Raw genomic sequence first — 23,531 nt, 5'->3', positions numbered from 1 at the left:
CACCGCAAATATGAACAAGTCGCATTAACATACACTTCATAACATTTATACAAATACATAAATGTTTTCTACGCTCTCGCACGCTCTAACTACATTCTCTAGATGCTACAGATAATACTATCTGAGCAGATCACTGAGCTCCGTCATCACCGTCCGTCTCACCGAACAGGTCTATATCCCCAGCCAACTTTTTTGTCGCATCCTCCACCTTATCCTCTAGCTGCTGGGTCTCCACCTCGCCTAGTGCTTCGGCGAATCCAGCCCCTATTGCCTGAAGGTCAATGGCTGGGTAGTGGGACCAAACTGCCATAAGGGCATGAGTAGCGGCGGTAATAATGGCGTCATAGTTGAAGCTCTTGAAGTTCTCCCATGCTGCCTTGCACCTCTAGATGATGGTGTCTGAACGCTGCAGCCTGCCGTCGGGCTAAGGAGCTGCCTCCAGGTCGATGCAGTCGAGCACCGGTTTAACTCCGGCAACTATGGCGTCGAACTTCTCCTTTGGGTCCTGGCCTCCTACACCAGCACATCAAACTGTGACTTGACTTTATGGCGGTAGCCTACAAGCGTTACTGGGTTCCATCGAACAAGAAAACCACTTTAGCAGTAACTCCAACTAGGAAGTATTCACCTTTCAGCTCCTCGGCCAGTTTGTCTGCTCGCTCTGACTCCTTCGCCTTCTCCTCTTGAAGTTGTTCGAAGGCCTGGCGCAGCTGGCTGAGCTCCATGTCTTGCTCTACAACCACAACAGTCATCACCAAATATATAGCTATTTAGCAATACAAAGCACATTCGTCGATACCACACACCTTTCTTCTATTCAGAGACTTTTTGCAGCTGCTCCAACAACTCGGACGCACCCGTCAGTTGCTTGGACTTGCTATGCGGCTGATCAGACATGGTAGCTAGCTGCTCAGATAGGATGCCCTTCTAGTATTCTAGGTCCCGCGCATTGGACTATACAAGGTCTCGCTCGCACTAGGCCTTCTGGATGTTTCTCTCCATGAGGTTCATCGCCGCCTTGAGTTTATCGTTCTCCTCAGCAAGGGGCTCCATCCTCTTTATCAACTGGTGCCGCTGCTCGGCAGTCTAAGTTATCCCCTACAAATGCATAATGATAATGATGAACTCTAATCTCCAACATCAAAGACAAGCACTCCTGATGCAGCATTGACCTTGATTTATTTCATCACCCCACCAAGGGCGAACTTCAGTCTCCTCATCTCCCTTGTGGTGTCCTCCTCCTCGACAACCACCACCTCGTTACCGTGCTTCTGGAGGATTCGGACGGATTGAGGTTGAGGTTCATCACACTCAATCTCTACCACCTCGTCCTCCTCCACTACAGTTGGAGGCACCACATGGGGGCCTGGTGGCTACACATGGGAGCTTGGTGGCTGGATAGCGTCTCCGACCACGCCTTCCGATGCCTCAGGCAGTGTTGTCCATTTCTCTAGCACCGTAGGCCCCTCCATTCCGAGCACCGGTGCTGCATCAATGGCTCCAGCCTCTGCTCCCACAGATCTGGCGGTTTTCGCCATTGCCTCAGGCACCGTCGCTGACTCATCCGTTGTCGGCACCAACTGTTCACCACCACCAAGTTCACCAGTAGCGGTGGCTAACTCCTCCATAGACCGCCGACCACCCGGGGACTCTAGAATGGGGTCTACCATCACCTCCTCTGTTCTAGGACCAACTTTCATTTGCTCGACAGTCCGGTCAGGCAGGGTTGGATCCTCCGCATGTTTTGCACTATGTTAGTTCAGCTCGTCAGTAGCCAAAAAAGCTAAGGAACGATGGCAAAGTGACTACAAGGCCAGGGTACTTACTGTTTGGTCCACCGATACAATTTCTTGAACCGGCGATGCCTGCTCGAACCTCCAGCCATGGCCTTGGGGTAGATGCCTGTGTCCTAGGTGGAGGTCCCGCCTTTTCCACCATTGGCCTCTGCTCTGCCCGTCGCTTTGGGACTTCCTCCACCTGTTGCTCGGGGACTCCCGTCGCCTGCTATGCGGGGACTCCCCTCACCCGCAGCGTGGGGACTCCCCTTGCCCACTACTTAGGGACTTCTTCACCTCCCTTCGCTTGTTCCTCCGTGCGCGTCCTGCGTGGAGGTGCTTCAGTGCTCGATGGAGGAGCCACCGGACTTTTGTCGTCATCTGACCACTCGAACATCGCGGTCCTTCATGTTCGAGTGGTCTGGTCACAACCAAGTGAGATGCCACCTAGTTTGAGGGGAGCAGCGGTCGCCGTCTTCCTCTTCTTCTAGGCTGGCTCGTCTGCTACTGCCCTCTTCCCCTAGATTTTCTCCAACACCAGGGATAGACTCTCCGACGAGATGCTGACTGCTCCCTCCTCAGGCTGTGGTGATCTTCGGGCATCTACTCCCTTCGGCCATTCGCTCCTCGACACGCCCGAGAAGTACACCGCCCTATCCTATGAGTGGATCTTCACATAAGTGAATCAGTCCAATGCTCGGAAATGACAAAAGGTAAAAGCATCAGGAACATACAACTGAGATATTTACCTAAGGAGGTATATTCTTGCAGTTAAAGGGCTTCGTATACCCTAACATGTTGAATGAGACAAATGAAGTGAATAGCTCTGCTGCCCGCTCTTCCACAACGTCCCTCGATAGCATCTTCGGCCTCTCCTAGGTACCGTCGGTCTCCCCCTTGAATTCAAAGGCGGGGTGGGATCTCTCCTTATAGGGCTGAACGCAGCGCACTATAAAGCTCGCCGCCACCAATCCGTCGTTGGTCTTCACAACCTTTATTAAGCTAAGGAGCTCCCTCACTTGCTCCATATCAACACTGCTTGGCATCTCTGACCAGCTCTTCTGGCTCTCCGGGATGTGGTCGGTGTCGCAGCGGATGGCCTGGTGGCTCTGCCTCATGTAGAACCACCTGGCGTTCCACCCCTTCAGTGACGTGTTTAGCGGCACCGTAAGATACTCCCCCACCATTCCATCATGCAGCTGAAGGTATACTCTGCCGACCACCTTTGAACCATTGTTGCCTCTCTTCTTCAGCCAGAATAGGTGACGGAAGAGGTTGAAGTGGGGAAGGATTCTAAGATATGCCCCATAGAAATGGATGAAGATAGAGATGTGTAAAATGGTATTTGGGTGGGAATTGCACAGACTAACCACCCAAAGCTCCAACAAATCCCTCAGGAATGGATGAATAGAAAATCCCAACCCACGCCAGAAATAATCCTCAAATACCACCACTTCATCGGTATGAGGCATTGGGAAGGGCTCACCGAGGGCCGGCCACCATTCGGCACTAGCATGGTCAGGAAGAACGCCAGCTTTCACCAATCTATTGAGCTCCGCTTCTCCTGTTCGCGATAGCACCCACTCTTCATCACATCGGGCTTCGGCGCTCGCCTTCTTAGGGATCATCTTCTTCGATTTGATAGCTCCCTTCTTTAGCACCATCTCTCAGATCTGATTAGGGTTTGGTGGTGGAAGCAAGTGTGGCTATGAATCTAGAAATGTGAGGGCTGAGGAGGAAGACGAAATGGCAAAGTGGCAAAGGTGGGAACGTGGGATGCGGTGGTGCGGTTATAAAGCACTTTCCCCACCCTTTCGCATTCGAGGGTTTTTGGGGAACTGTTCCCACGATTTACGCCACCCCAAATTCTCCGCAACAGTAAGGTGGTCCATTATCTAGGCTTTTGTGCGACCACGGCCCATATCGTCGATTTATCTCCGCAATTTGTTACAGCCCGCCGAATTTTTGTTGACTTCTCTACCAATCGTTACGGCTTAGTAATTACTACTGTACAACCGCTACTCTGGTATTTTCTCCGTGTTTGTTTTTCTCTAAGACTTCCTCTTATGGCTCGGGGACTGTGTCAGCATTACATCTCAGTTCCTCTCCGCATAGGGGATTTTACTTCAGTTGACTGCTGTTTCTGACCCTGGCACCACATGACCATGTCACCTACTGTCAGGCTCGGGGACTAAGTGGGCACACTTCACCTTGTGGTGAATGTGCTTTTTAGGGCTATGCCCGAGACTGGCTGCCTGCTCAGCTGGTCTTCTATTTTTTCTACTTTGGACCCTAGGATCACATGACTACATCATCTACTATCAGGTTCGAGGACTAAGTGGGCACACTTGCCCTTGTGGTGAATGTGTTTGCTTTATTTTGGAAGACTCCGTGCCTCTTCAAGCTGAAGAAGATTATTTCCTTTTCTCGTGGTCAGACTCTAAGTGGGCACACTTGGTCGACTGTGAAGAAATTTTCTATTATGAACTTAAGCTCCTTACACCCTTATGGCAAGCAGTACTTGGGTTATACTGCTCGACAACTGTTCACGCTACTCAGCTACAGGTTCACGTTGCTCGGCAACTACTCACAACTGCTCGACAACTCATCACGGTGGTTGGACCATGAGTTTGACTACTTGGCTTTGTTCGCACCTGCTCGGACAAGCTCAAGACGATGTTGCACAATGGGTACAAGGCGCTCGGGGACTAGCTATGGGGGGTATAACCCTAGATACCCATGGCTGACCACATGGGCGGTGCCCCCAGGGGTAGCCCAGCCCATAGGACGAAGCCTTGCGGGGCACGACTCTGCTCGGCGCCTCTCACAAGACATCGGGGAGATATCCTGAGGATTCTACGAGATCTGTTACGATACGTATGATCCCATGATTCATGTAATCTGTTATTACTTTCCGGTTATCTTTTAGATCTAACCGACTTGTAACCCTGCCCCCCGGACTATATAAGGCGGGCAGGGACCCCCTCTAAACACACACAATATCATACGATAGCTAATACAAACCAATATACCATAGGAGTAGGGTATTACATCATACTGATGGCCTGAACCTGCCTAACTCATGTGTCTCTGTTGCCTTCTTGTTCTTGATCACACGCTTCTTTGTCGATCAATCTACCTTCATGGGATACCCCTCGGAGGACTGCCAATGATATTCTATCGACACCGGCGCCGGTGTTGGTGTCCTCCCCATGACCTCCTCCTATGGCTGGAGACAGCGAGGGCCTCACAGCCATGCTACACTTCGTGCTTGCCTCAAGGCTCCTCGTGCCCCAATGTGCCTAGCAGAAGAAGCTCACGAAGGCCAAGCTCGTGGTGCTCTTCGCTCCGCTACCTCCCAGCCCCGATCTACCCATCAAGGCGGTTATCGAGTTCCTCAATGCGCCTAACATGGTAGTCGACGCCCACTAGAGTGTCGTGCCTGACATGTTGCAAGCATATGTTTCAAGTGTTTTAGATGTATATTGCAAGTATTTTGAAAAGGATTTTGCAAAAGTAGATCGAGATGATGCATATGTTGTAATGGCTATACACGTATATTGCAAACTTCTTTTCCAAATGTTTCACATGTTTTTAGACGTAAGTCGCGAGTGTGTTTATCTAGATGTTGCATATATTTTATGCATATGTTACAAGTGTTTCATCTGGATGTTGCATATGTTTGCAATGGCTTTCAAGTGTTTTCATGTGTTTTGCAAGGGTCCTATCTATTTTCGACGTATGCTACAAATGTTTCATATAGATGTTGCAAAAGTAGATTGGGTGTTGCACATGTTGCAATGCGTGTGAGAAGCGAAGGGGCACAAGCGGTCCCCACGCGCGGTCTGGCGGCATGGGCGACGTCTGGGTGGCACGAGCTCCGCGTGGGCGCATGAAACTTAGGCGTGGGTGTCCAGACACGGGTGTTCATCTAAACGTCCAGGCACTAGCACTACCGTACCATATAAAAGGACTCATACGACAATTAGAATGGCTAAGAAAATATAGATGGCAACAGTAGCTACCTATTACTTCCTTTGTTTTAAGTTGTAAGTTATTTTGATTTTTTTCTTGAATACATAAAATATTTGCACATCATTATCATTAAGATAGAAGATGTTCGGACATAAGAACGACGTGCTTTGGATGTCCTAGGTGGTCTAGAGTTACAGTAGAAAACCAGACCTCCCTAGTTTATAGGTTCACGTTAAGCTATTACTCATGGACTAAACAACCGAAGTAGGGAAAACAATGCAGTCTAAGTTGAACCTGAAATGACTTGATTTCCATGAAGGGAAATCCACAGTATTGGAGTGTAATAAGACCATTGTAGATCATATTACCCAAATTTCCAATCGAATACCACATCCATACAACGATAATATCAGAGTACAAATAGTACAGAAGTACATAATTTATTACATCGCCGCATTGGCGGAATCAAAAGTAGCATTCATTCAGAATAGCTTGAAGATAAGATCGCCAAACTCGAGCGTAGGAACAAACCCCTCAACCGTCAAACTCCATGGAGCTATACTCCTCAGCAGAACCTGTGTGCCAAAATTTATCAGTACGATTTGTACTGGCCACTCCCACCCTATGAGCATTGTTTTGTGGAAATTGGATGCAAGTTGGATAATCAAAAGGGAACCTATAAGGCTGGGGTTTCCTATGTTTTACAATATCAAGTATATAATAATAGTTGGTCAAGTTTTAACACCATTCCCACACCCATTCCACCCCATCTCCGTCCAGAGCCAGGTTTTGATCCTGGGATCAATATACCACCATCTCCATGTCATCACCACATCCCCACAATACCATCGCTCAGTCGATAGGCCAACTCCCTCTCGGCACTATCTCAAGGCCCGTAGCCCCTGGCTACGACTGACACTCTCTCACGGGGGAAGAAGAGAAAGACTCGTCTTATTATCTAGTTTAAGCGAAACCTAGGAAAGGTCCATAACCGATAAGTCAGCACATGTATCGATCGATCAACCATACACTCTGCAGAGGTTTTACATAACCACAAGATCTGCCTTCTTTGCTGACCATCGTCAACTGGGCTAATTCCGACCGCTTGCTAGCCTAGGATAATGCCACTCTACCATTCAGCCCTAGTTCACCCCAAGTCTAGTCTGGGGTGGCTGAAACTATGAGTCATGAGCCAATTCCACAAGGTCTCCATGAAGTCTCGGAAGGGTGTGGGGGAAATCCTCCTCGCCTCGTACCTCCTTACAATGTCCGCTATCAACCTAGCAGTAGTGGCAATATCCTACCAAGTAGTCCGGCCATCCCGCACCATATAGGGCGAGTGGTACATAAGGCTTCCCGGTGAGTCTTAGTACTAGTAAGTCCTTAGGGATGACCAAGCCAGAATGTCTCCATTAGGGACTCCGTTTATCGTGCCACCACAGCACCTCCATCCTGGGCTCCTCCCATCATAGGTTCACACCCAGGACCACCTCATATACAATTTACCCACCACAGGTATCCATTTCCAGGGGTGCCCAGGTAGCACCCCATGGCAAGACTTGCCCTAGGCTTGTCGTATACTCCAACTTGGTCGACACAACCCTCACCCTCCATACACCCAAGTCACACACACAGCACTCTCCCCGTAGTCCAGATAACACCAGTTTCCACCACATATTAATGTAGTATAAGCGTAGTAGAAGTATAAGTAATGAAATATAGCAGCAAGCGTGTGTCTAGCCTAATAGTAGGGTATGCAGGGATAAGGTTGCATCAAGGAAAAGGCCATCAAGTAAGCATACTACCATGCAAGTCCTATCATTGTAGGGTTATAACAGTAAGTAAAGCATTAGCAGTTCTATATTAGCCATGCGTAATAGGTGCTACAAGATTGGGTGGGATGTGGCACCTTCAGTGTAGTTGTCTCCGTTCTCCTCATGGTACTCACGATCCTCGTTCATCTGGTTCTCCTCTGAGTCTACATACGATCGAATTATAGTCGCATTAGCGACGTCTATAGAATAGCACAAAGAAGCAATGAAAATTCAAAAGAGTCAAATGCACTCAAACATGGGTTCATTGCGTAAAGCTCGATTTTAGATAAATTTTGGTCCTAGTTTCGTATTTTTCTGAGGTCATATGAATTAGTTATGAATTTCCGAAGTTTTAATCATTTCTAAAAATGGAAAAGGCTGAATTAATCCTGGGCTGACACGTGTCACGTTGTGACTGGTCCACGTGGCATGCTGACGTCAGTGTGACATTAGCATGATGTCATCGGCTCGGCTCTGAGCTGACAAGTGGGGTCCTACTGACGTCATCTTGACGTCAGCATGACGTCATCAACATCATCGTTCCGACAGGTGGGACCAGGGTCTCTTGGGTCACTGACCTATGGGTCCGATCAGAGTCAACATCAAGTCAACAGGTCAGGGTCACTAACATGTGGGCCAGGGATGCTGACGTCAGCAGCTGACGTCATCGTGATGTCAGCATGATGTCACCTCGGCTGTGTTGTTACTGACAGGTGGGACCCACGTGATGTCGTCATGACGTCAGCATGACGTCATTCATTGACGAGTGGGTCCAGAGTCCCTGTGTTGCTGATGTATGGGGCTAGGTCAACTGTTAATGTTGACCAGTCAACGGTCAACCAGGTTGGGCCTGGACTGGGCTTTGGTGGGCCTGGACTGGGTTGAATTTGGGCTAGGCCGGCCTGGACACGTGGCATGCTGTGGCGCTGCCACGTCATAGCCATGGGCCTCCAATGGGCTTTGTCCACCGTTCGGCCCACACCATGTGGCTCACGGTGGACTCACATTCACAGTCCATGGATCGTTGGCTGGTCTTCGGTGGACCGAGTCCACCCACCTTCCCTTTTGGCTTAGCCTACGTGCACCGAGTGCAGGCGCATGTGGCCGGCGAGGGAAGCCCTCTATTTCCATCCTCGGCATGCTCCCGCCGGTGGTGTGCTCACTGGTGTGATCCTACGGCGGCGCTGGCATTTAATTAAGGTGGGGAAAAGATTCCCCAGGCCATGGCGAACACGATGGTGGGGTCTAGGTGGTGGCCGGGGCTTTCTAGGGCGTTGGCCACGGCGGTCGATGACTTGGTCATGGCGGTGCTCGCCGGCAGGGCAGCTAGGGGCTGCTCCAAGGGTCTTGGTGCCCCGTTCCTGTTCAGACTGCTAGCGGACGACCAGGACAAGTGACGACGGTGACCAAAAGATGTGGCAGAGTCCGCGCACGATGATGGTGCACGGCGGAGCTCCGGCCGAGGTCCGGTGCTCGTGGCTAGGATGTTGTGGCCGGCTAATGGGGTCTCGGTCTACGCGGCTTCCCTCTGGGCACCCTGGTGGTGCTATGGCTATGTCCTGGTCCGGTGAGGCGGCCGGGTGCGCAAGTGGTGGCCACGCCATGACGGTGGCGTCGGGAGCGCGGCGTGCGCGTGCTCTGCTACGGCGTCTAGGGGCTACGGTGTCAAAGGCAAAAGGATGGCGATGCAGTGGAGGGTCGTGGCCATGAAGACGGAGGTTGTGCAGTGCCGACCCACGACCGTGATGAAGACGACGGCGTCGTCTTCAGCTCCGATGACTTTGGTAGCACATGGGTGGCTCCGTTCCTCCTCTCCCGAACTCCTTCTCGGCCCTCTTCTCTCGGTGCAGTGCGGGCTGCTGGGCCACCAAGCGGCGGCGGTGGCTGAGGGAGAGGCTAAAGCTCTGGGGTCTTTTTATAACCGAGCTCCATGCCTCCAATGGCGATCGGCATCGTGCGGTGGGAGGGCGTGTGACGCATCTGACGGTGGCATGAGGTTGCGTGAGCGCGACGCAAAGGGGAACAAGGGCCATGCCCTAGGCGTGACCCCCTAGCCCGCTCCTGCCAACGCTGTCGGCCTCTAGTTGCACGGGCGGTTGAGGCGTGGGCGCGAGGAAGATGAATAGGAAAGCCGATATGTGGGGCCCGGCGGGCAGTGACAGCAAGCGAGCGGGGAGGCGCGCGGGCATGAGCGATGCGCCGGGCTGCTTGCTGGGCCGGCCGCGTGAGTTGGGCCGGCCTGCTGCCGCGCGCGCAGGCTAGGCTGGTTGGCTATTGCACGCTAGCGGGCCGAGCAGGCCGAGCCAACTGTAGGCCTTCTCCTTTTCTTTTCCTTTTTCTGTTTTATTTTTCTTCTCCTTTGTTTAAATTCAAATTGATTTGGAATTTGAATTCAAAATTGGTGTACCTTATTCATTGGAGTTTTTTTAGCTATGAGGCCCACAACATTCTCTTTTATATATTAGGAATTTTATTTAGCTATTTTGTATAACAAAAATAGGTGTAGTTTTGTTATACAAAAATAGAATTAGTTTTCTCTTTAAACATTTATCCTTTGGTTTGAGTAATAATTACTTTATGGTTTATTTCTTTAAGGGAGTTGTTAGGCATTACATAAAACAAATGAAAATCCAAATCACCTTGTGAGTTAACAATGTGTGCTATGCTTCATTTGTCAGTATTTAAATAAACATGATTAACATATGGCATGCCATGCTTATGTGTTGACTTGAGTTGGGGTTAGACCTAATGCATCTCTTAGGTTAGGTTTCTATACATGACACTCATCAACACATGGGAGTTTTTAAGAAAAATTTTTGTAGTTGGTATTTTTGGTGTATGGACTTTTGGGTTGTTACAGAACCCTTGTGTCACCACTGCTGCTGCAAGACCCTAGTCACTAGTCAGTACGCTAGGAAGAGCTCTCTCAGTGCTTCAACGTTGGAAGTGCTTGACCCGGTGTAAAAAAATCCTCGTAGGTCTTGTTTGCCAATGTGCTTGGTGTTGAAAACCCTTGGTCATACCCATACACTGCATGATTAGGACTTTACCTCGTTTCGACGCTAGCACAAAAGAGAGGCTCTGTGCCACTAGGCGCTTGCGCCGCGCCGCCATAGCAGGACCACTGACTAGTTAGTGGTTGTCGATTCTCGATTGCATGGGAGGTTGTCATAAGAGAGTTTGCCTTGCGAAGCACTCGCTCAGTGAAGCTCTTAAAGCGCTGGGTGGCGGACGAATCCTCCTCCTTGGCTTCGGCCTGGTGGTCATCCCTTAGTGGCATACATAGGTGTGCCAAACCAGCATCAGCCAAGGACAAGGCCCACCCAAAGCCTGGTGGAGGTGGCTCTAGCGGAGTATCCTCGACCAAGCCCTGCCCTAGTTCAGGTGGCAGTGGAGGCGAGTCCGCTGCCCATGGTCGTGGTGATTTTTTTTAGTTTAACACTTTTTTTAAACTATTTTAAAAACTAACACTTCTTTTTTTCAAAACTAACACTTTTGGACGCGCCAACTCACATGGGGTGGCCAAACCACTCTACTACGCCATGCATGGCGACGCGGCCAGGCTGCCACCATGGTAGCGACCGGTGATGTGGCCTAGCTCTGCCGCGCCACAGATCACGGCACGGCGGGCCTGCCGCACCACATATCATAGCGCGGCAGAGCCGTGCCGTCGCCCATGGTGCGATAGGCCCTAGTAAAGGCCCGCAATGCGGCTCTCTCTCTCTCTCTCTCCATTCCTTTCTTTCCCTTTCACGCGTCCGCCACCGCCAGACGCTCGCGCCCGCCGCCGGCAGCCGTTGGTCTCACCCTCCCTTACCGGCCCCCTCCCTACCTTCCCCGACGCTCCTCCTCGGCCTTGTCAAGGTAACGAAGCTCCTCATCGGCCTCAATGGTGGATCGAAGGATTTGAATGAGTAGTTAGGGTATGGAGGAAAATATGAGTTCGTTAGAACGTTGGATTGAAGGATTATGATTGCCAATGTTAAAGTAAATCGGTTAGTTAGAATTATGATTACCATGTATTCTAAGGTCAATTTTTATAAGAATTTTGCTTGTTTGAGTTTGCATCTCAACTTTTATATGTGAATAAATATATGGACACACTGTTGATGTACCAAATTTAATTTTTTACTGACCAAAGTATAGTTTTTATATAGTTTTGATGTTTGCATCTAAGATAGAGTTTGCACCAAAGTGTAGGTTATATTTTATTTGTTGTAATGCAAATGGTTCTCATTGACATTAATTTATGATGTTTTGATTTTTGTTTGTTAAATTACAACCATTTTGTTAGATGCAAGAAATGTATCGGGAGGAGTTTTGGTGAAAATGGGGTCATCCTCGAGAATTATACCCCGACACATCTAGCAAAGATGCCCTCGTCCCTCCTGACCTCCCTATCCCTAACTGTGACTGTGGTTTCCCGGTCGACGTGTTTCAATCGAGATATCTAGACACAGCGGTGCGTTGCTTCTACTCATGCAGTCGCTTTAATGTAAGTAATTATTTCCACTATCTTTTTTTCTTCATTTGTGTAAGTAGGCTACTAATATTTTGTTGGAATCTTGTTGTGTAGGCCCATGAGAGGTGTTTTTTCTTTTAGTGGATCGACGATGCAGACAAGTTTGACCCTAGGTACCTCCTTTTCGATGATTGGTGTAGAGGGAGACATCCATGTGAGCACTTCTAGCAGTGGGTTCCACCCCCCTAAGCCCCCACCAATGACGGCTAAGGAGAAGCACCTAGCCACGGTTAGATGACTCGAGGAACCTCCTCTGTGCGAATGCGGAGATAGAGCTATGATAGACCCTGAGAATACGTTGGAGTTTGTGTGTCCAAACAAACATGAAGTAAGTGGAAAGTGTATCTATTTAAATGTTTATCTCTATATGTGTGCGTGTACTAATGTATTCTCTTGTAGTGTTATGGATTTGCGAAGTGTCATTTCAATGAGTGGCTCTACGGTCCTAAGAATCAATGGCTGGAGCCACCAAAGGCAAAGGAAAAGAAGAAAAAAGGTTAATTTACAAAGCACCTCTAGTCAAGTGCGAATATGGTGTTAAATCCAACTACGGTCTACTCCCTTCGGAGCTTGGAATAGGCTATTATCGTAGCCATATGGTTGACTATGATGAGGTTGGTTATTTTTGTGGTAAACATGAAATCATATTTTGTTTCTTTTGCTAAGACATATATGATATAATTTTCGTTTGAACAAAGCACTAGGAAATGCAGGTGAAAATGTTATGATGGTCAAGCTAAGTTCTTGGATGAACTAAAGGGGAGGCAAGTAATTGCATGGAAGAGGGGATATGGACCTGACTACGTCAACCTATTCGTTAAATATAAAAAAACAAGATGCGTGAGTTTGCTAGATAGCAAGGTATTCGTAACCCGATCGATGTTGGGCTTGACAAATGGGGATTGGAGAGACAGAGGGCGTTAGAGGAGGAGAGGGCAAGAAAGGAGGCAAGGGAGGAGACGAGTACAGATGCAGGTCTTGAATGACCATGTTGTTGTATTGTGTGCTAGTCAGTGCTTGAAAGCCTTTTTATTTTCATTGCCTAATTTTAAATGTAGTATAATTGCGTTGCTAACTGGTTACATTTTATACATGAAGGGATTGGATGCAGCGAGGACCATGTTGTAGTGGTGACCCATGCAAGGTATGAGGAAAAGAAGTTAGATGAGCATAGAACGCGAGCTGGTCACACCGTCCAATCTTCGATTGTCTTGGCCGATGATGGAGATGAGGATGAGGACGACACTACCTAGTTGAGCAATCTCATCGCTCTTGCTAAGGCAGGCTTGTAGGAGGAGGAGGCTAAGGATGACACTGGTAGACTGAGCGAGCTCATCATGCTAGCAGAGGCAGGCTTGCAGGCGGAGGAGGATGACGACGCGTTCTTCACTCAAGCTGTAGAGGCCGCAGATGAAGCGGAGGCCGTTTACTATAGGCGATAGATAGATCAAGGCAATGTAGGTGAGCCTAGACATATGAGCCAGATGGAGGAGGACATGTTCTTTACTCAGGTCACAGAGGCCATAGGTGAAGCGAAGGTAGCTTACGATAGGCGACAGGTAGATCAGGGCAATACAGGTGAGCCTAGCCACAACAACGAGGTAGTGGTAGAGGATTGGTACTCGAACGACGAGTTGCTTACTCAGTATGTTTTAGACTGAGGATTGGTAGAGGTGTGGTAGAGGATTGGTACAGGTGTGCTAGTTCAATGCTTTAGATTTGATATTTGTATTGTAGTAGAACTTTCTCAGTGCTGCATTGTGTTTCATTTGAACTATTTATGTATTGTACCCATGTAACAAACACTATTTAATTTTTGTAACAAACATTGTGTTATCTCATAAAACTTTTGCCACAAAAAATGGTATTATAGTGCTGCAATTTGCATGTATTTATTAGGTTCTCGGTATATAATGCTTTTGCTTTTATCATTGTCACACATTTGGGTATTACTTTTGGGTCTTAGTGTGTCCCATTGGGCCTGCTAGCATTAGGCGATAGATGCTTGGTGACCAATGAAGTTGGGCTGGTTCTGTAGTGTCCTGATGAAGCATATCTGATAGAGGGGTTTGCTAAAGAGGTTTCTTCCACAATCTATAGAGTACCCGTGTTACCAAGGGAAACATTAGCCACGAGACATGGCACGCATAATCCTTTTAGTTTGGTGCCCATCTTGTCCAAACATTATCTAGAAGACTGTACCAATCACTAATGACCTTGTGTCATGTCTATGCTCTTTTTTTAAAAAATAAATAAATAAAAAGTTGTTCTCACCATTGCGATCTTTCGAAACCCCCTAAATTATATGCATCAAAATCTTGTTGCTACTAATGCGCTCAGAAGGGAGTCTGGCCAGTGCCCAGCATGAGTTTGCCATGCCACCGTCCACGCACGTGGCTAGGCTGACCCGCTAGCTGCCATGGCACGGCAATTACAATATAGGCATCGTTACTTACAGTGTTCAAGTAATTATAACATATATGGCGACTAGTTGTTTCAAGTACATGTTCATCGAACTGTGTAGGAAATGGTGCATTACCAAGCTGAGACATCCCAATCTCATCGTAGTCCTCCTCCTTGTCCTCCTTAATGTCGTGCTCCATAGGACCCTTGCCTACATTGACAGGAGTACGAATAGAAGAGGTACCACCAGCTGTCATGTCGGAGGAACCTGCTCGTGTCGGCATAGTGCTCAAGCATAAGGAACTAGATAGGTCTAGGTCATAGGGCATCTCCCATGGAGTATCCACGTAGCTGAGCTTCTATGCTAGCTTCTTGTAGCTCCTCCTCACTTTCTACAAAAAACCACACGGATGAATGAGTCATGGGAACCATTTAACCACTGTCATGGCTTTGAGAATAGAATGTACATCAACGAAGACAGGTAGAATGCCGTGTGGCTCCCCTCTGGTCTCATGAAGTCACACGACTGCTTCATTGGACAAACTTGTCAACTGTGATGCCTGCATACACAAGCAAGCTAAGTTCATATCACTACAATTCATAGGAACTTCGATGTATAGTTGTATTGAAATTCAAATTTCATACCACATATCTCTATAGCGGGGCTCTCCGAAGCTGTCTCCATCCTTGTTGCCTCATCGTACGCATCAGCGATGTCATCCTAGTCTTTGTCCTCATCAATTGGCTTGTTAGTATAGGGGGCCTACATATGTGTGCGGGTACTCTTATGCAACCATTGGAGGTAGCGGTCAAAGTTGCATTGGTCGTGCGACGGTATCTCAATGATCAGGACCCTTTGCCGACTGTCCTAGTCGTGGATGAACGTGGCGTGCATCATGGCCTAATTCTTCTCCTTGTACCTGTTCCTTCGATCGTACCTACCAGTTTAACGTAAGTTAGTGGTTGTATGTATGCACATGACTACTAAATTATTATATTTTAGTTGTCGCACCTGTGCAACTTTTTGTTGGTTGTGTACAGCGGCAGTGGGCATGGCTGCAATCTTCCGAACTGCCTATACACTCTTATAGGGTAGTGCATCTCGACCATGTGGAAGAAAAATAGTGGCCCATTAAAAAGCCACTCGTCGGACTCTTCCTCAGTGCGAGGACTCAGGTACCCCTCTAGCTCGAATATGGACCAAGGACACCAATTCACCTAAAAGTTAGGTAACTACAGTTAGGTTTTTGGAATAATAAAAACACAACAACACCGACTAGCAATATCAAAGTGGTCGTTACCTGGTGCTGTGTCAGGATGTCTAGCGTGTCTGAGTACTACCTGTACCGCCGCTTTGGGTTCCCTCTAACTACCTCTGCTTCTTGCCAGACGTACAGAGTAGTTGGTCCTACGTCCACATGATTCCATGCCTGCAATTAATAGGATAGTCAGTCACAAGTGCGGCATCAAGTTTGAGGAAAATAAAAAATCGATGCACTTACAGGTAAACCATGAACAACGGGCCTCCCAACTGGCCATTGCTCCCAACACCAAACCTGTAATAGGTGGAAATAACCTCCTGTACAGCGTCGGTAGGCAACACAGAACTGATGATAGATCCATGCTAGGACCGCGCTGCCCCAGCTATACGTACCTATATTCTCCCATGGCTGGCTCAGTATGTTGAGGAAGGCCCAGCTGATGGTGTTACCCGATGCATCGAGGAATAGGAAGGCGCCTAAGAAGTGCCATAGACACAACCTAGCATACCTCTCGATCTCCTACTCTGGAGCGTTTGGGTGCAGCGGCACCCCGAAGTTTTCTGTTATCTAGCTTGAACTGACATCGAATGTTTTCCTAAAATATTTTGCAAACATTAAATTAGAGATGACACCGGATGTTACATGAGAGCCGAGGGAACAAAAACAAACATTAAATTAGACAAAGAGAATACACATCATAAAAGTTATGTACTACACCCTCCATCTAAATAGCAAAATAATTTGCAGAATATGTGCTGGTGTCAAAATGGTAAATGTTTGGAACATAGAAATTCTTACTTTGCTCTCTTAGCATCCTCGTCCTCGGGTAGTCTTCTGCCACAGAACTACTCCACCAAGTCCATCCAATGATCGTTATCAAGGATCCCAATCACTAGAAGACCCCCCGCCAACTGCAGACACTGAATCATCTTCACGTCCTGCATCATGATAGTCATCTCACCACGCAGAAGGTGGAAGGTGTGGGTCTCTGGCCTCCACCTATTGGTTTTTAATTAAATACAAGAAGTTTTTTTAATTCAAACAATGAGACAAATCAATGCTTTGTACTGTCGCAAACGTGTATCAAATCATACCTATCGATAGCAGCAGTGAGAATTGTAGGGTTGAGGATCGGTAGCCCAGTGTTGAATACCCGAACGATCTCAAGGAAGCCAGCACGCTGTATGTACAACCGGTATCGCTCATCCCAGAAGTGTGGCTGGTGCGTGCGTAGTCTAAGAGGTACCAAGTCCTCTTGAAGCTCTGACAGGCGCTTGGTTCGGTGGTCCTTGTCATAGGGCATCTCAAGAATGGGGTATTGCGGATGATGATCCCCCTTCTTGGTTCAAATTTCAAATGGGTATGTTAGAACAATCATTAAGAGTACTATAATATGATGGAACATTAGTGCATAAAAACAAAGTAAATGTAAAAGGAATAAAATATTATGCAAAATTAGAGAATAAACATATATCATAATAAACATAGCTCCAAGGTTCCAATGTACTAACATAGTAGTTTTAAATAGCATAGCACATAATTAACATTAATATAATAAAATGTATGCTATATGCACCTGCTGCCCTTGTCTTCTATGCCTGCTAGCCTTGTGACTAGGTTCTTTACAAATGGAGCAAAGATTCCTGCCATGTGTCTCGTTAAAGTCTCCCCCTCCGTACATGTCTTCGTTGTACCCTCTCATAACGTACATGTCCCCCTTGAGTCGCTTCTTCTTCCTCCTACCCTTCTCTACCTTCATTAGATCCAGATGTGGCATGTAGTCATAACCATGATAAGGTGGCCACTGTGTTGGGTCATGGTATGGCTCGAAGCTCCTCTCCCAAATACTAACGGTGTTCGAACAGAGATACAAGGGTGACATATATGGCAGATCCTCATAGTTATACCCTCGAACCCTGCAGGCCGTGATCATATGAGAGCAAGGGGGATGCATGATCTGAGGGATGTTGCAACTTCACTCTACTTTTTGAAGATCAACTCGGTAGTTTCGTCCACCATAACGTTCACCGCCCAAGCTTGTGCCACCCTGTCCCGTACACTAAAGATATGGCGGCGGGGTCCATACGGCTCGGTGGTGTGCTGCTTAGCCAATTCCTCAGCCTCCTTCAAATGTTCTGCTCCAGCCTTTCCAAAACTCCCCTGCTCAGCTATATTCCTCTGCGCAAGTTCCCACCTATTGACAAAATATTTGTTGCACATATGAAATGAGAACTCAACAATTTTGGACAGAGGCAATGATCGAACTCCGGTGAATACACGGTTGAAAGACTCTGAGGAGTTAGTGGTCATGATACCATATCTGAAACCTCCCTCATCATATGCTAACGCCCACTTAGCCTTCTATTCCATCTGCGCCTCTAACCAGGCCTTTCCCGCTTCATTTAGCATCTTGTCTAGTTCTCTCTTTGTCTCCTTGAACTGGTGCTTTATAAGTACACAACATATAACCTTTACCTTGTCACATACCTCCTGTTTCCTCTGACGCCGCTAGAAATTAGCGACAAAGTGTCTCATCCACCATCTGTGCACTAGAGGCAGGAACCCATCTATATGCTCAGCTACAACATTAAGAAGCCCTAGGTGACGGTTCGAGATCAAACATATAGTGTGATGGGCCAAGCACTTGTACACGTAGGAGCTGCATGAACCATGACCATGATTTATTGTTCTCTCCCTCTGCCAAAGCAAAAGCCATGGGTACTATCTAGTCCTTAGGATCAATAGCAGCAGCCATCATCAAGGTTCCCCTGTACTTTCCTGTTAGGAAAGTGCCATCAACAAGTACGACTAGCCGACAAAACTAGAATGCATGTTCCGTTTGCACAAACAACCAGAACACACAATAGAGGACATGCCTCAACGGGTCCCAAAAATACATCCCTCTGGTGTCCACAAACCATTTCAAGCCAGGGTTATAGTAATGCATTGCACATAAGATGCGGGGCACCCTGTTGTACGCTTCCTCCCAACTACCCCAACGAATTGCTAGGGCAGTTTGCTTAGCATGCCAAGCCTTTCCATACTTAACGAATTCAGATATGGACTGTTGTAACAAAGACACCAAAATATCGTTATTGTCATCAATAAGCCCCAATATACGACGGGCAAGGTAACGTGCAGTGAGCTGCTGATGATTTTCCTTCCCCCTATTTGTTAGGCAAGTGTGGGGTTCGATCACTTTACTTATCCTCCACTTACCATCACTCTGTCTCTTTCATGCATTTAACCTCCACATACAACCATTTTTGCATATCGCGTGGTACCTCAACTCCTGGTCCAAATGAGTGATAATGTACGGCCTATGGTGATACACAGCATAGTCCTGAAGGAAGAGTTTCATCTCTGACATTGTATTGAATATCATCCCCTTCCTAAGAATTTCTTTCTAATGGTCATACAACGATTTCCTACATATCTAGAGACCGGTGTCACAAACTACCATATCCATCATGCTGACATCCCTATAGTTCGGAACGCCCCTAAAAGGTACGTTCATCGACCTTAGTTGCTCAAGATCAGTCGCTGTGTAAGGTGGTTGTGGAACATACTGCTGCGCTTCGCTAATTTTGCCCCATGAATCATAAGGGGTATCATCTGCTGGCAAATCTGTGACTAGTCTACCCTGAGCCTAGATAGCATGCAAAACCTTAGTTGGTACTGGTAATGGCATACCATGAACAGGTACTAGCATGGCATCAACCGGTGTGGGCATAGCATGTCTACCTCCCTGGTCATCATTTGAATCGTCCGAATCACTGCTAACTACATCACCGATCCTATCATCCTCCTCTTCCAGTTCGAACTCGTTCACATCGAAGTCATTGCTTATACAGCCTACTTAACTTGAATGAAACTGCTCCTACATCAATTGACCGTCCAAATCCATGTTACCCTGAGTTGCTTCCCCTTCGACCCCTAATTCTTGCTCATTGCCTCCAACACCGTCAATGGACAGCCCGTCCAGGACACTCTGCATCCTATACCCATTCTCCGCCACCACATCAGTCATGTGCACATTGGAACCATGAAGCACCCTATTGTAGCAGGACCAGTGAGTAGGTTCGCACAAGGGCATCAGGACATAGTGTGCCCTAGTCTTCCCAGTATCAAACCTACCCTTCAGTGTGAAATCACCGTCAAACTTTGCATTCAAATGGACACAAAGTTCATTGAAACTAGGAGGTTCATCAAACCATTCCAATTCTTCTTCTATATCCTCAAACATACCATCTTCTCTCCTAACACTTCCTCCGTAAAAAAAACTCTAACACAACAATCCATCTACAAAAGTATTTCAACAAACTTCATCAAGTCATCGAAATCGTCGTACGTACTGTCCATAGTAATAATAATACCTCTTCTAACTATAACTATACTAACTAATCTAATATTAACACCTATACAAGACTAACTAAAACAACTAATTATACTAAATACAATAACTAACTAGACTCAGTAACTGTACTAACTAAACTAACTAACTATACTAACTTACTATATTGCCTATACTAACTAAACTAACTAATTTTACTAACTATACTAACTTTACTTATTGTACTAACTTACTATACTAACTAATCATTCAAACTAATTTTGCATCTTAACCCTAAGTAACAACAATTTTGATTCAATCAACAAATACACAAGGGGAGTACCTTGCAGTAGCAGCGTGCTCTCGTCCTCGTGGTGGCGGCGCTCGTCCTCGCGGCAGCAGCGTACGCTCGTCCTCACAGCGGCGACGCTCATCCTCGCGGCGACGGCGCTCGTCCTCGCGACAGCAGCGTGCGCTCATTCTCACGGGGGCGACGTGCTAGACTAGGACGGGAGGCGGGTGCCGTGGGGGGAGGCGCGGGCACTAGCTTCGGCGGCGGCGACAGTTGGTGGACGCAAGATAGATGGAGGGGCGCGTGACAATGGGGAGCGGTGTACAACGGCGGCGCGACAGTGAGGGCGGCGGCGTGGCAGTGAGGGCGGTGGCAGGCGGCGGTCGTGCGTGGTGCGATGGCGGCGCAGCGGCGTGCGTGGCGCGGCAGTGAGGGCGGCGGCCGTGCGTGGCGTGGCGGCGGGTGGCGGCAGTCATGGGCGCGACAGCATGCGTTGGGCGGTGGCGGGCGTGGTGCGGCGGTGAGGGCGGCGGCGGGCGCGCCGGCGGGCCGTAGGCGGCGGGCGTGCGGGGCCGAGTGAGAGAGATAGAAAAAGGGAAGAGAGAGCCGCATCACGGGCCTTTACTGGGGCCTGCCGCGCCGTGATCTGTGGCGCGGTAGAGCTATGCCACTTCACCGGTCACTGCCACTGTGGCAGCCTGGCCGCGCCGCCATGCATGGCGCGGTAGAGTGTTTTGGCCGCGCCATGTCAGTTGGCGCGTCAAAAATGTTAGTTTTGAAGAAAAAAGTGTCAATTTTAAAAATAGTTTAAAAAGTGTTAAAAATAATAATAAAATCCTCGTGGTTACAGTCTTCACCTGGAGAGCGTCTGCACGGCAACCAAAGTTCTCTTGACCAACCAAAGTGGTGCGCTGGACCGATACATGCTACCTCTCCGAAAGAGCGTAGGTGCACGCGCTGGCGGTCTTCGTGGAGACTTCATCCTCTGGTGAAGCTGCCGCGAGAGCTAGAGGCAAAGGCCCTCTTGCAGGGGCTCCAGCGGTCCGGTCGGGTGACGATGGGCTCCTCTAGCATCGGATCATCCGTGATGTTGTAACCGACCTATCCTAAGTCCGGGCGCAGTGACACCATCAATGGGTAGAGCCCAAAAAGATCCTTCTAGGCCTCAGCTCGAGGGTCAGCTCGTCATGGCTAACACGTGCCACGGCTACGACGAAGAGGTCGGCTAGGGCTAGATACATATCTTTTGATATATATGGATATATGTTAGGTACAATACAAAACAAAACGATTATATTTAAAAAGGTTAAATGATTTACAATTTTAGAAACAGATGGTACAAACTATGGAGCGTTCTCATGCAACGTGATGGCTGTCATCAAAATTGTCGGCTTCTCGCAAATTGAATTTTTTTTTCACAACCAGCTGGTAGTGGCAACCGGCACGGATCCCTTCAAAACGCTGAAAAGTGGCCAATTTGTCTTCACTGAGATTTGAGATCACATTGAGCCATATATGCAGCGCTTGACGCCTGAAGATGCACATCCATAAAGACGAGCTTCTTTTTCTCGAGTTCGAGAGCGCCCACTACCGCAGAAGGGCTATGCATCTCTCGCATTGCAAGCACCACAACTCTTATCTTTCTGTATGAAACACGCGTCATTTCAGTATTTCACACATATTTCAGCACAATTATTCGTCTGACCTCTCTTTCTACTCTTTACAATTCAGGGGGCGGTCAAATGGAACGCAGTGCACGACTGCAAGTTGTGATTTGTGAATGCCGGCCGGATAACACTCAAAATAAGCACCAAGTGATGAATCTTTTCAGAAGATAGCTCTCAGACGACTGAAAAGACACGCACTGAGACACACATTGGACGTTAGTACAAACCAAAAAAAAAAGACACATTGGACTGATCCAATCGGGTGGATCACAGGAACATTTAACCTAAAAAGATTGTGGCCAGTGACTAGGTTCATAGCTTATCCGAGCATCATCGATCTTTGATTAGACCTGCATGACCTACCGTGGGGTAATTAATTAAGTGCTTAAAGACGGTGCAAATTAATAAAACTTTTCGAGATGCCTTTCAATTTGTTGGTTGGGTAACCGCGTTGTAGGTAGTATAGTTGCTCCGTTTAGAGAGTGAACTTTAAGGATTCTTCTATGTAGCTAGATGCATGGCTCCGTAGTGAATAGGGGATGCGGTGTAGAGGCTAGTTTCCTGAATATCGCGTTATTATCCAAGTCGCACGGTAGTGTACAATGTTTCTCATGTCGGTGCATTTTGAATCAGTGGTCCAACTGGCAAGGCGCCTAGGGCCTGTTCGGCTGGTATTAAAGTTGGCTGAAGCTGTTTTGTTGTAAGAGAAAAATAATATAGATTCTAACTGATAAGGCGACTGATAAGTTCAAGCGAACATGCCTGGTTGTTGGATTTAAAAAGACTACTCATTATTTATTTAATTAAAGTAAACAAATATCAAGATCTATAATAAATGCTTAGTGAGATAAATGTTTAATCTCGCATAGGAAATGGACTAGAGATCGACTCAACTTAAATGGATGGCTATTATTACTTCCATTGTTGAGAGGTTGAGAAAGGTAGAAGACACATCCCGAGCTAAGCTATATAAGTGATTGATATCAGTTACTGGTAATTGCTCGGCTTCCCATCCATCTCATGGCTGCCACATATATTGTATTGTTTTCTATATTAAAATATACCGAATCATGCTTAAATATCTAACAATCCAAAAATTTGATAGGTATTTTTTGGTTGCTTGCTTTGCTGCTGCGACTAAGCCAAACGTGTGTGAAATGAACTACATGATATGGACGGCTCACTCCAAAGGACATATTCGAGGTCAATGATACCCTGTTTTGATGTGCCATAATAAGCATCGCATATATCTTATTGTTTTGCAGGATTAAAATAAACCAAATTATGTTTAAATGTTTAACAATCTAAAAATCTGATAGGCATCTTTTGGATACTAGTTTTACTACCACGATTAAGTCAAATGTGTTCCATAGAACAAATTACAAGTTATGGCGCGCAAGAACAACACTGCGGCTGGCAGCCATTCGTGTTATTTATGTTGCACAAGGCAAACCCGTGGGTCCGCTCAACCTTTAGGAGGAGACTGTG

At 47.4% G+C, this 23,531-nt stretch overlaps 1 pseudogene; it reads right to left on the bottom strand.

Moving 5' to 3' along the window:
* Positions 1–424: 424 nt before the first annotated feature.
* Positions 425–16,707, bottom strand: LOC136515983 (serine/threonine-protein phosphatase 7 long form homolog; annotated as a pseudogene).
* Positions 16,708–23,531: the final 6,824 nt, after the last annotated feature.

This window comes from Miscanthus floridulus, chromosome 17 (genome assembly GCF_019320115.1).
Source record: "Miscanthus floridulus cultivar M001 chromosome 17, ASM1932011v1, whole genome shotgun sequence".
Taxonomy (NCBI): Eukaryota; Viridiplantae; Streptophyta; class Magnoliopsida; order Poales; family Poaceae; genus Miscanthus; species Miscanthus floridulus.
Note: the sequence above shows the minus strand (reverse complement) of the source record. Positions and strands in the feature narration are given on the sequence as shown.